Source organism: Eucalyptus grandis, chromosome 2 (genome assembly GCF_016545825.1).
Source record: "Eucalyptus grandis isolate ANBG69807.140 chromosome 2, ASM1654582v1, whole genome shotgun sequence".
Classification (NCBI taxonomy): Eukaryota; Viridiplantae; Streptophyta; class Magnoliopsida; order Myrtales; family Myrtaceae; genus Eucalyptus; species Eucalyptus grandis.
Window position 1 is genome coordinate 26157391 of NC_052613.1, and position 11008 is coordinate 26168398.

The window sequence follows — 11008 nt, forward strand, 5'->3', positions numbered from 1 at the left end:
TCTGAATTGTCATCTAAAAGATCTCTCGTGCACATTATAAAAATTAGGGATTGTACTCAATAAAGTTTTACCCCTCAACAAAGATATCAATGTCGCATAGTTTTGCGTTCGCACTGCATTTGGGCAACAATATTTTGATTAGCACCGCATTAGATAAATTCCGTTTAAATTGTCCCGCTTGTGAATTGCAGTCAAATTGGCCCAAAATTCAAATTGATCTCAAAATTTAGGCACTAAACTCATACGAATTATCAAGATCATTGTTCATTCCACTTTAAGACTCCTAGCACAAACACTCTGATACCACACTCACGAACCAATTTTATCATCCTCTCTACATCGATCATTCTTCGCTTTGATGCCACGGAACTCCCCTCTTCAGCTGACAAGGGTATGGAAGAATTTGGTCCGTGACACAAGTACAAGGTGCAAACCTGGCAAAGGACGAGAAAGCAGTTGGCCAAATAATTCCACATCCTCCCTTCGCGCTCGTCTCACTTCGCGGACTTTGATGTCAACTATTGAGCCAAGTGAAGCATCTCCTTCTTTTGTTCAATTTTATGCTGTTGGAATTTTGTTCGTTAAAACAAAATAAGTGCCTTTTACTTTGTCCCACATAGAGAAGGTGGGAGCAGGAGGATTAGTTTATTAATGAGGAATTTCCTTTTGTGGTTAAAGGAGTGATTAGGTGGGGCTAGACCCCACCATACCCGCGTGCGGGTGCGCGGATAATTGCGCGATTTTGGCAATTAATTTGCATTAATCCCTTGCTTTTTATTTATTTATTTTTTATTTATTTATTGGTTCAAAGGTTGCCTTTTAATTTGAGAATTTCGGAAATGAAATATAAATGAAAATTTCGAAATTCTATTTAAAATATATATATTCCGAATTTTATTTGTGCCTTTTCAAGACAACCTTTGGAAAATTACTTATTCGGTTTTGATTTATCCGAAGGATTGCAATTGTTCGTTTTCGACTTCTTCCGAAGAGTCGCGTTGGTTTATCAAAGACGTGTTTGTTCGCAATTTTCACGAAGAGTTGCAAGACCGTTTCATATAAATACTTGTCATTTTTCGGAAAGATAAGTGTGGTCATTTTCGAGTCTTCTTTCTGAAAAACTGCAGCCAATTTTCGATTATTTCTTAGAGAGACCCGGAGAAATATTAGAATTCTTTATCTAGTATTCTCATCCGAGACTTTGTTGTATCCTCGGAGGAAATTTGCCGGTGACCATTAGCAACGTAGTGGGGCAAATAAATCCTTAAAGAAAGTGATATCACGCCTCAAAGTCCGAGTTGTTTTTACTCGATCCGATTTCATTGTTCTATCTATTTCGCAGACATATTTTCACAACATATGCAACTTAGGGTAGTACTATGTTCATTTTTGTTATGTCGTTTGAAGTTGTGTCACTGGAAATGATGAAATACCTTTGGAGTGTGGATTGGTAGATACGAGCCGATAGGGATTGCGAATGGTCTTTTGTTTCTTGGACAAGAATGTAAATGGAAAGGTAATGAAAGGTAATATGAGAGTTCCAACACGTGTACCTAGTATTGGAAAGAGTGCGATGAAGATAAAATTGAATATGTGTTCTTGGAGTGGTGGCTGTCCTTTGTTCTAACTACAAATCAAGCATTTATAATTACGACTCCTAAAATTTAGCAATCCTTATTCACAAATGGTTAATCCCCAAAATTGTCATCTCCATAACTTGACTATTATATCTCTCCCACTCCTTCAGCGATCCCATCGCCTCTGCTTCCTTGATGGTTACTTTTTTAACGATCGGCTCCACTACTTGGCAATCATATCGTTTCTTCTTGACAGTTACATCGTGCGTATCTCCTTAATTGATTGAGTTGGTCTCTCATTGTTGACTACTTATTTTAATACAACCATCTTCCCTAATACCTCCATTGACTCAAACCAGATTTTCCTATTGAGCAACCCTTTTTTGTCGACTAACCGCTCCCAATACTTAGCAATTTTGTGCCTCCATCGTCCCTTTAGCTGGCCTCTACCGATTAAGTCTTCGTTGAATACATAGGCTTTTTTTTTTTTTTTTTTTTTTTGCTGTTAACAATAATAAAGAGCAAGCTCTTTGCCGTTCTTTCGCTTCACAGTGGTGTAATCATTAGAATTGGTCTGTCCCGCGCTGTCGTCAAAGTTGACCCACCACCTTTCACACAAATGGACGTAGTGCCCCATCTGTCACCTTCGGTGTTGCCGACCGATGACTATGTAGTGCCCTATATGTTAAAAAAAGTCCTCAACCTATTATATTTCTATCAATTTAGTCATGAATCTATCAATTATGCAAATTGAGTCACAAATATTTTTTCATTTTGTCAATTAAATTCATTCGACCAATTTTAATTGAAAATTGCTGACGTAGACGCCGGCCATCCCATGTGGGACGGATGGCATTGACTTGATCTTTTTTTAAATTTCTTATAAATTTTGGTTTTTCTTTTTTCTTTTTTACTTTTGTTTTTTTTTATTGAGGGTTAGTGAGGGCTGTCGGACTATGTTGGAATTCTAAGTCTTAAGCTCATCTCGTCTCTTTGATCATGAATATCTCTTTGGACTGCTCATCGATATCATCTCCTGAGGTTGGTCCTAAAATACAACCTAGAATGTAAATATTATGTGTACATGATATTTTTGTTTAGAGATTGAGGTTGGTCCTTAATTTTTAATTTTAATTTATTAATTTATTAATTTATTATTATTATTATTATTATTATTATTATTATTATTATTATTATTATTATTATTATTATTATTATTACTACGATGAAACGAGGTAGTTAAGATTTTAGGTGTCATTTTCTCTAAGGTCATTTTCCCTTCCCTGAAAAAAAAAACACCGAGTCATTAAAAGCTAATTGAAGTCCAGTTTGATCCTACACAAAATAACCTATACAAACAGGAACGCACTCATAAAAAGAAAAAGAAAAAGAAAATCCACTAGAACAACAACGCTAACAAATTAATTATTGTTGTCACCATTAGTAGCAATCCGGTCCATGAACTTGGCCACCACGTCTGCAGACTCCCTCAACAGCTTGATGCTCCTGTTCAGCTTCTCGCGCTTTGCCGCCACCTCCGGCACTTCCTCCAGCATCCTATTGATGCGGCCGCCGCCATTTGGCCCGATCAGCTCGCCCCCAATCTCCTTCTCCATCTCCTTTTCACCAAGTTGTGCATGATTAGCCGCAGATGCAGTGCCATCGAGTCGACAAACCTCCTCAGCACAATCTTCCAGTACGCGATCAACCTCATCCTCAGATCGAACGCCTCCTGAACCAGCTGCTTGTGTTCCGTCAGATGGGTCATGTTGACCTCCCCAATTCCCTCGAGGTAAATCTTGGTACCATACCTCCAATATTGGTTGATCCCCTGGTTGATCCCCTCAATAAACTTGCCTTGCTGGGTCATCAACTTGTTCCGCTGCAACAGGTACTCAGGGTTGCAAGTGTACTCAGTGAGCTTCTCCATTTCAACAATCTTCATCATCTCGTTCATCGTCTTCCCCTTCATCTTGTTGATAAGATTGGACACCGCTCTTCTCGTTGACGACTGCAGTTGAGGATAATTCTCTGTGTGTCGCATCAAGATCTGAATCATAACTCCCTCGATGTAGTCCCAAACACGAACCCCAAAACTCGTCTGCTTGCTTAATATGCCATTCAACTTCCGCTGCAAAAGGATGAGAAAAGCGGAGCGAGGGAGGAAGTCTGGGAGCCCGATCCCTTTGGCCTCTTCCAAGACCTGAATTTCCTCCAACAAGAAGTTAGTCCTCAGGTCGTTTTCGATGCAGTTTTGGAGCTCATCGGCCAAGTGGTTGAGCATCCCCACCAGCTTGGTCGTGCAGTGCATGTCCTTGTCATCTGGGTACTCATCGAACTCACCACTCAGCAGGACTTTCCTCAGCGACTCCTTCGCCGACCCCATGATCTGCATAAAGGCCATTATGGCCTCCTCAATCGAGGACAGATTCTTGGGCATCCTTGTAAGCTCGGCGACGCTGGCGTTCAGCTTGTCATTGATGTTCTTGATGATCTTGGGTAAAGACTTGACCATGATGTTGGCTTGAATCTGCATAAGCTTTTGTGCCAAGACAGGCACACCAACGATGGACTTGTCAATCTTGCACAGCTGAGGGTGTACAGCGAACAGCTTCGCCTCTTCCAGACTCGCTTCTTCGTAGGTCTCGTCACCAGCCCTGCTCCTCACGCACACATAACCAAGCCCTATATTGACATCATCGGCCATAAGCTTCTCAAGCAAGCCCTCCGGAACTTTATCAGCATCTGTAACGACGGCCAGAGTTCTCTCCCCGGTCTTGTCCACCATCTGCGACATAAAAACGAATTACCATATGGAGTCATTTCCTAGAGTTAATTTAATTATTTCAGTTATCAATTGATGTGGGAGCAAAGCGTGTCTAGAGCATACTTGCGACATCCTTGTGGACTCGCAAGTGGAGAAGTCCACGGTCGCGGACAAGACATTGAGGATGATGCTCTCCTCAGGCCTTATGTACTCCATGATCATGTCCGAAATCTGCTCATAGATGTTCTTGGGCTGGCTGGGCACGGGCCCTCTTGTGATTTCAGGCAAGTCGACCACGGTCAAGTCCGGGATGCCGTCGTTCTTGATGACCAGATTCAGCAGGGAGTTCGATATGCCCTTCCCATGGCCAGCGATCTCGTCGGTGGCAGCATTAATGGCCTCAGAGAAGTGCCCCTCGTCGGTGTGGACAACTTTGCCGTTGAAGTCGAGGTAGAGCTCAGGGCGATCCGCGTCAGGGCTGTCTTGGAGTCGCATGATGACTGGGACGCGCGTGCAAATGCCCTGCCCCCGCGGCAAGTTGATGCCAGCAAGGGACTCGAGGACGCTTGACTTGCCGGAGTACTGGTCGCCAATGACGACGATGGTGGGGAGCTGGATGCCCTCCTTCATGACCATGAGGTTTCGGAGCCTGTCGATTGCATCGAGCTGGGGCCGTATCTGGTCATTGTAGAAGGCGGTGAGCGGCGGCGCGTGGGCGACGGACAGGGGTTCGGGTTGGGGTCCACAGCGAACATGAGCCAAGTCGTCAGCCATTCTTTGCACTCACTCTCGATATTTTTGTTTTCTTTTTTGGATGAGTTTGATCGGTGAAATAAAAGATGGTTAGTTATGGTTTCATTTTGTATTAGTCAGAGGTGAATAACTTCTACGAGAAGTTGCATATATTAATATTTTATGGAGGGTTTTGGTTTAGCGTTTTGGCTGGGTCCGCCTGTGGGCCCAGCTGACATTAACATGAAAATAAAAATAAAAAGTCAAAAGGTAAAAAAGCGAAAAGAAGAAAAAGCAAGTGGTTGCTTCGTTCGTGGAGTAGAGAACAAGAGGAGAGAGAAAAATAGAGAGTGAACCGAGAGAAAGGGTCTCTCCGAGAGGAAGCCAGGAAGAAAAAAAGAGGCAAAGTTTTGTGGTCTGATTCGAAGGCTAAACATTGTTGGATGGCATAAATTTGAGTATATTGTTCGTGAGACTGAAGGTTATGAATTTATCGGTTTCGGTTTTCTCTAGTATGTGACTAGAGAAAAATATTTTGTGTATCATACTATTCTTAGTGATTAATGGAAGTTTTTCGATAGTTTGTAATTTTTCCCGCATTGGCTTTTTATGTAAAATCTTGGTGTTGTTGTGGCTTTATCTCCTTATCATTTCAGCATTATATTTACTCATTGCAAGTTAATATTGGCTACTTGTTACTGAGGTTAAGTCAATTTTTTTAGAGGAGAAATTAATCTTAAATTGGGTTTAATTCTTAGTGAATTGTTACCTTAGTTCTTCCTAATAAAGTGATATCAGAACTAGCATTGAGATTTTAGTGATTAATGGAGGAAACTAGTAGTACAATGTTTAAGTTAAATGCCTCAAATTACTTTATTTGAAAGCCTTAGATGGAAGACATGTTATATTGCGAAATTTATTTGATCCCTTTGAAAGTGATGAGGCTAAACGAGATAAGAAAGACAAAGAATGGCAGCGAATGAATCAGAAAATGATTAGGTTTATTCAATAGTGGATTGACGATAGTATGTTTCATCATGTTGCCTAAGAGACGAAAGTGGACACTTGTGGAAGAAATTATAAGATCTCTATTAGAAGAGTACTCCACAAAATAAAGCTTTTCTAGTTAAAAAAAAAAATTTGTGAATTTGAGATATAAGGAGGGGAGTAGTATGTCAGAACACTTGAGTGAATTTCAAGATGTTGTAAATTAATTGACAAATTTTGAGATTGACCTTGATGATGAATTGCAATCATGTTTATTACTTGGTACTCCACTTTGGTTGTGATATTAAACAATTCAGCTTCTTATGGTGTGCTTCATATTAGCATGGTTAAAAGAAGCTTGTTCAATGAAGAAATAAGGAGAAAAGGCTTGAATCATGCTTCTAAATCGAAGGCTCTTGTCATAGAAAATAGGATGAGAAGTCAATCAATAAAGTTTCAGTATAATGATAATATGGGCAAGTCAAGAGGAATGTTGAAATCAAGCGTAATGAGAAGTTTGAAGTGTTACAGTTGATGGCAAGATAGGACATTATGCCAAAAAGTGTTGGTCACTAAAGTGAGATAAATTCCATGATAAAAAATGGAAATTGAAATAAAGAAAAAGAAATAGGTTATAGTAGTGGTTGCATCCGATGGTAATATTGTGTTTATATGTGAAGATGGTTATGTAAACCTTACATGCCAAGACTCTAGCCGGGTTGTTGATTTTGCTATTTCATTTCATGTGATCTCATGGCATGACTACTTTGCATCTTATCGCAACAATGATTTTGGTAATGTTAGGATGGGAGATAGTAGCGTTTCTAGATGTTTATTTGGAGACCGATGTGGGATGTTATTTGCTTCTAAAAAATATGAGACATGTTTTGGATATTCAACTTTACTTGATCTCCACAGGTGTCTTAGATGATGATGATTGTCACGCCCCGACTCTCGAGCACGTGCCCATCCCTTGGTGGTCAATAAAATTTGTGATGTCCAGGACGCATCACCAACCCATTCATTTTAATGCACATGCGAAAGCGTATAAACTAATCCCCTGACAATAACATACATGTGATAGAAAAACATGACAACAAATTCACAATCAAACCACTTTCATAAACACCCCCGTTTATATATAGACTAGTCTAAAGACTAAAGTCTACAGAAGACCGGTCCTCAAAACGAAGCTATCCTATGACCAGCTAGCTGGACCCATTTGCCGATCCTTCGGTCTCCACAAGCTCCGAGGGCGTCGGGTCCTCCACAACACCATTAGGAGGGTCAACTACGTTCTCGCCTAAAGTGGCGTTGAGCGCAACGACAGGGATATCAAATCCCTGAATGGGGTCTACCCTATACCCATTGAGTTCATGAAGATACCACGCCCTGAATCGATGAGGTATCTTCTTAGGTAAGCCCTCATCGACCTAAACGGTGGTCACCACTAGCTCATAGGCCCAATGACTTCTAAGGACTGGGACGTCCATACCTTGCTCAGTAATAGCTTGCGGCTGTCCAAAACATTCCAGGGGAACCGCCATCTAAGGACCTGAAAAGGTTGAGCTCACAATGGGGTGAGACAATGTCTTAGCAAGTTCACCCTCTAAACTTTAACTAGAAAGGAAATATGCCTAAAGGCAGTCTATGCACACACAAGACAGATGACTTACCTTGCCTCAGTTCCTTCTTATAAGTTAATAAGATTCATATATTCAACCAATCAATTCAATTCAAGTCAACGATCCATTGATCCACTCAGTCAATCAATTCAATTTGACACAATTGATATGATCTGTATTATCTATCAATTCAATATTATCTATCAATCAGTATTATCTATCAATTAGTACCATCTACAAGTTCAACACCATCTATCAATTCAATTGATACGATAATTGCTCATACAAGCTGAAATAGATGGTCTTAGTTCTCACAAGCTGATATATAGATGGTCATAGCTCTCACAAGCTGATATAGATAGATAGTAACTCACACGGGCTGATATAGATAGATAGTAGCTCGTATAAGCTGATATAGAAATATAGTAGCTCGCACAAGTTGATATATAGATTGTGCTCCCATAAGCTGATAAACGATCATAGCTCACACAAGCTGACATATCAAGCTTATAGGTTGATATAGTATAATACTTTTACAAGCTGACGTGCAAAATGGCTCTTACAAGCTGACGATAAATGCTCTCACAAGTTGACGTGCAATAATGCAATATCTTTCTTTTAGAAAATCCCACTATTTACATAGTCCACAAAGACATTTTCGACGTTAAAAAATGACGTCCAATATTTTCTAATTAAAATACCGAAATTCCACAATTTTGGAATAAATAACCAAAATTACCAATTTCATTCAATTTGCACAATTTAGCTCTCAATTAAATAAACCAAGTACGAAATTCCGGTCATTGGCTATTCCGGTATAATTTCCGAAAAATAATAAATAATTAAGTAAATACTAAAAATAATTAAATAAATGCAATTAAATGCAATTAAATGCTAAAAATAGAAACTTAGGTCGGAAAAGCCTAATTAAATATCGAAACGGGCCTGGAAAATTTTCGAACCAATCTAAATAAATAGTATGACTTATTTAGTCCATAATTAGGCTATTCTAACCACCTAACATGCACAAACGAATATTTAAATTGCTAATCCGTTTTAATTAACCACCTAAACCACACTTAGCCTAAACTAATCAATACCTAAGTATCATTAACTCCCTAAGTAGAGTTTAGTGAGTAAACTCACTAGATTAGCGAGCCGGTGAGTCCACAGCGATGGCAACATGACGATGGTCGAAACTTGGGCTTACAACGACGCCAAAGGGAGCCCGGGAGGGCCCAAAAACCTTGCTAGGCTCACGGCCCAGCTGCTGTCTTCGATCCTGGACTGGGCTGAACGGCTGCCTACGACGTGACTTAGAGGTGGCTGAACGGTGGGGAATGGGCTGGCTTCGATACAGCTGATTGGTGGTGGACGCGGGATGGGCTGGACGTGCATGGGCTGCACGATCTAGCGGAGAAGGTGGGCGAGAAATAGAGGGACAGTGGGCTGACTTCGTGGGCCGCTGCAGGGGAAATGGGGAGAGGTCGAGCGGCATTGATTCGGTGGAGGGAACAGCCGATGGTGGAGCGACAACATGGGAGTGGATCGTGGGTTGCTTCGGTGGAGATGGGGGTTGTTGATGGACTGCTGGAGTCAACACCAGGAGGAGAGTTTTGCTGGGTTGACTGGTGGGGGCAGACGGACGAGTGGCAGCAGGCTGGGGAAATGGAGGGGTTCGGTGGAGACACATGAAGAGAAGGGAGCAATAGATTTGGAGAAGAGGGGCTGAGCTTTAACGGAACATAAATGGAAGAGAAGCAAAAACAGAAGGGGTTGAGGAAGTTGCGTACGAAGGGGAAGAGAGGGAACGGATGAGGGAGAGAGAGGGAGAGATAAGGATGAGCCCCAAAAGTCAAAAGGATAAAAAGAAATGGAAGAAGATGGCAGAGGATGGTCGGATGGAGGGAAAACGTGCGAGAGAGAGGCCGGAGGAGAGGGAAGGGAAAAGTAAAATAAAATATCCCACACTCATCAATTCTTGGTCCCACAAGCTTTCATACAAATCCCTTTGGTCCCCTAAGCCTTTTTGCACATAAAATTTCACAAATAACCAAGTCTTGGACAGCAAAAATGGCAACTCTCACTCTCATCCGAATTTACTTTCATTTTCCGATATATCCGAAATTCAATTTCTTAACAAATCTCTCCAATTTGATATCCAATTTTATTGAGGAAGAAACCCACACAATTTTCACAATTTCCCTTCACCATTTAGCTCACTTTGGAGGCCAAACATCCCCTTGAAAATGTCTAACTAAATTTCATTTCTTTTTCGAATTGTCCGAAATGATTTTCCATAAAAATCTCAGGCTTGCCGAAAATTCTTCGAATGATAAGTTGACGTTCTTAAAATAAATCATGATATGATAGAACTTTCAATTTCTGAAATTTGGTTCAAATTTGCGGTTAATTTCAATTTGACGCGATTTTAGCGTGACCTAATCTATCGGGTAGCTTTTAGAATTTTTTAGTGCAATTAACTCGTGGTCGATTATTTTCAAAACACGTTGTACATCTTCGACATATTGGCGACTCTCGGTTGTCGTGAAAATCAAGAGATTTCAAATACGGGCACATGATACCAAAACGACAAAAAAATCGGTTTGGTGCCGATCGACAATAATTTTACAATTAGATGGTATCACCCACTCACTAATCACATACCTCTGTCGAATCGACCTATCTCCGATCTCTAATCGGTTTTTAATTGTGCCGTAATGATCCTTGCAGATTAGCACGGTCGAGCAGTCGATTTCTGGTCGAATTCTCAAGTCCATTGCGTTTATATTCCTTAACGGCTTTACCTAATAGGCTAGTTATCTCGTGAGTGGCCAACTCAGAGAAAAGAATTATAGGCGCGTTGATGAAAAGCCCAACTTATTCAATCGAAAACAAAGCCTGAAAATCAGGATGTCACAATGATGGTTACTAAAATTCCTTCTACGACAACAAATGGAAATTAACTAAATATTCCATGATAGTGGCTAAGGACGAGAAGACATGCACTCTCTACACCATGCAATCTAAGTTGATCAAGGAAGAGATAAACACAATAGAGGATTCTTCAATTGATCTACAGCATACGAGACTTGGTCATCTTAGCAAGAAGAGAATTGACACTCCTGCTAGAAAGAATTTTCTATCATTGATGAAGAGAAATTTGAAGGATTGTACTCACTATCTAACAGTTAAGCAATATAGATTCTCATTTCATAGTTCATTTCTACATAAAAAATCAAATAAACTTGATTTGGTTCACACTGATGTTTGATGCATGAATTCTATAACCCTTGGTGGTGCATTACGCTTTATAACAT

At 40.4% G+C, this 11008-nt stretch overlaps 1 long non-coding RNA gene and 1 pseudogene across 1 annotated transcript; both read right to left on the bottom strand.

The window, feature by feature from the left end:
• Positions 1 to 2998: 2998 nt before the first annotated feature.
• On the bottom strand, positions 2999 to 5118 carry LOC104434785 (annotated as a pseudogene).
• A 1993-nt stretch (positions 5119 to 7111) lies between these two features.
• Positions 7112 to 9539, bottom strand: LOC120290941. Its single transcript, XR_005548748.1, has 2 exons — positions 8835 to 9539; positions 7112 to 7618 (listed from the first exon to the last, which is right to left on the bottom strand). It is a non-coding gene; the product is annotated as an uncharacterized LOC120290941 (long non-coding RNA).
• Between the last annotated feature and the right edge of the window lie 1469 nt (positions 9540 to 11008).